The sequence below is a fragment of the Acromyrmex echinatior genome, chromosome 19, assembly GCF_024713525.1.
Source record: "Acromyrmex echinatior isolate Ae372 chromosome 19, ASM2471352v2, whole genome shotgun sequence".
Taxonomy (NCBI): Eukaryota; Metazoa; Arthropoda; class Insecta; order Hymenoptera; family Formicidae; genus Acromyrmex; species Acromyrmex echinatior.
Genome location: NC_141870.1, coordinates 4,140,733 through 4,143,631, shown reverse-complemented (window position 1 = coordinate 4,143,631; position 2,899 = coordinate 4,140,733). Strand labels below are relative to the sequence as shown.

The 2,899-nt window shown below is 37.7% G+C and overlaps 1 protein-coding gene across 1 annotated transcript in view; it reads right to left on the bottom strand.

Annotated features, from left to right (window-relative positions):
• Sema2a (Semaphorin 2a) overlaps nucleotides 1–2,899 on the bottom strand; it is a 276,914-nt gene that overhangs the window by 239,917 nt on the left and 34,098 nt on the right. The window lies entirely within an intron of this gene.

The window sequence follows — 2,899 nt, the reverse complement described above, 5'->3', positions numbered from 1 at the left end:
CATTCACGCGCGCGCGTTTACATCCCCCGAAAATGGCGTAAAATTGTGCAAAGCGACGCTCACTTGAATTAAACTGCTGCTGGCGGTGAGTGCGAGTCGTGTCGCCTACGGTTTCGACGATTGTATTGACGCGCGATGTGCCTTTAGGAGAAGCATTAATCGCTCAAACAACTCGGCGCACTCTGTACAGAGAAAAAAATACGACGTAACAGTCGCGTCCGTTTAACTCGTTGAACCTACTGTTCTCGTCGTAGTGATACCGTTTGTGAAAAATCCGGCAACTTTCAGTTATGCCGACGAAAAGAGAAAAGCATGAAAAGCATGAAATGCAAGATAATAACGCTCTGAGCACGATCGCCTCGTTCTCGCGCGGATTTTCATCTCGCGCTGCTACGCTTTCTATCTGCGAGAAAAGAAGACGGGCATCCGCGTGGCCGTCGCCTCTTCTTATTGAAATGGAGATCTCGAATCTCTCTCCCTTATTAAAAGATAATACTCTCGGGGCTTTATTCATGGGGACGTGAATTACCGCATTTCTTTTGTTAAATGCGTGTGCAAAGAATTTGGTAATTAATACGACCGCAGGGCACGAGGTAATCCCAGACGCACCGAGCGAATTACGCGAAGGGAAAAATGTCGTTCTCGCGCGAATACAGACACGTAATTTACGCGAATGCCTGATAAAGGATTTTATCGGTATTTAAGGCACACCAAATGCTTGAGATTTTACCACGTAGCATTCTCAATGGCTGATGATGCATCGTTTTATTCTCCGTATTATCGTTAACGTTCGCTGCAATGTATTTTTAATTTCTCTGTATTTATCACGATACGTTTCGACCGAACATGAACGGTTACGTTACCATATTTATGCAAATTATAACAAAAATAGGTAACGAGGTAAAAAAAATAACTAAAACAAAAGAGAGATTTAAAAATAAAAATTAAAAACGATTACGTATCTATGTGATACACATTTTGTGCTTAATTAATTTTCTTTTGAAATACAGTAATGACACATATCGCCCAAAATATGATAACTGACTATTGTTATTATAAAATAATTCATAAGTACGCAAAATAATAAAAAATTCGCAAATGGCAAATCTTTCATACAATGCAACGCTGTGAAATTAAAATTAATGAATTTCTCTGATCACAAGTTCGCATCAATCAATAGAAAGAATTTGGATGATCACGAAAGAAATTCATCAAAAATTCCGTTCACGCCGCCAATACATCGACGATATTTGCTCTGACCACGAACTAATAAGCCCATCAGTTTCATTTAGAAGATCCTCAGTTAAATACTCTGCAACTCTTACCACCCTTTATCCTGTCGCATGACTTCCTCCAAAGAAGTTAATCATCATTAATCTTAATAAAAACGTCGAAAATCCTTGCTTCTAATGACTGCTCTTAATAATAAAGCGATCCTTTGCACTATAAGTACTTTTAAAAGCAACATAAAAATATATTAAGTTTTTCATTCATCCATAATATAATACTATATTAATAATCTATTGTATTTTCCATTTATAACAGTACTTATTGTCAGAATAAAATTTGAGACACTCCTCGCGCGAGAGAAATTCGCTATAAATATACCTTTATAATCTATCTTTATAAATTTGATATTTTACAAAACCTCAGAACATTACATGCGTAGTCTACCAAAGCATGAGTCACTATTGCTCCCATTCTCCTCGTCGGAACACATCAATGCACTTTCGCGAGGCCAGTTACATGTTTCCTGCCCATCCGGAATAAAATCCCCTAAATTCGTCACGGCGTGTAACCAGGCGGACATGCTTGCTCATCGAACGTGCCACCTCATAACGTCAATTGTCGATAAATTACGCGAATATCCATTGCTGCGGTGGGAATTCCTAAATGCTCCTATTAGGAGCATTCGCCAAGAGATAATAAAAGATTAACTCATCAAAGTTTTACGAGAGCGTTAGAACGTAAGGAAGATCATCATCTTCCTCGCGAGCATCTTGCAGGAGAATATACACGATCCGAGGAAAACCATTTTAACCGATCCCTTATGCAATATGCAACCTGGACCACCTGCCGCGGGTTTTGCATGCTCCCTCGTCAATCGACCTTCTCATGGACGAGAGAAGGAGAACACGGAGCGAATGAGAAAGGCAAGAGGTGAATCAACAAACAAGAGAGTCCGTAACGAGATAGTGCGCCAATTTTGACGCAAAGTTTCTCCTCTACTATGTTAATCCTGTTAATCCGGCCCAATCTGGGATGGGTATTGCTTCGATAAGGAACTCGAGAGTTTCCTTAGCCGCTCATATTGGATAAAATTGACGGTATCAGATCTATTGTTTGGAGGTAAATTTTAATGTTTGTTTTAACCAACAGTACATATCTTGTTAATCAAAACAAATAATTTGATATTCATAATATAAATACAAAAAAGATAGATATTCTTATTTGTATTAAAACATTAAATATTTATATTAAAAAGACCCTTTTTAAGATCATTACCTTTAATTTAATTGTCAAAAAAAGTAAGATTTTTGATACTTAACTTTTTTCTGTAAATTCTTTGTAAAATTTAAAAAATTATTTTTATTTTCATAATCGTGTAAATGCAAATGTATATAAAAAATATTTTATATGCGCTCACAAATGTATTTCAAATTTTAAATCATGATATCAAGATCGTATACACAGAACGCATCTCTTTCGTCTCATTTCGACACCCCATAAAATCGATCGCCTAAAAACTCTCCCCCATATCCGGCTTACTTTCTATAGACCGCCGTGCTGGGATTTTTCAATGGTATTCACGCATCGGGAATCAGAGATTCCCGCGAAAATTAAACGACGGAGTGCGAGAAGCGCGCGTCTGGCTGGAGTAATCGAAGATTATTTTTCC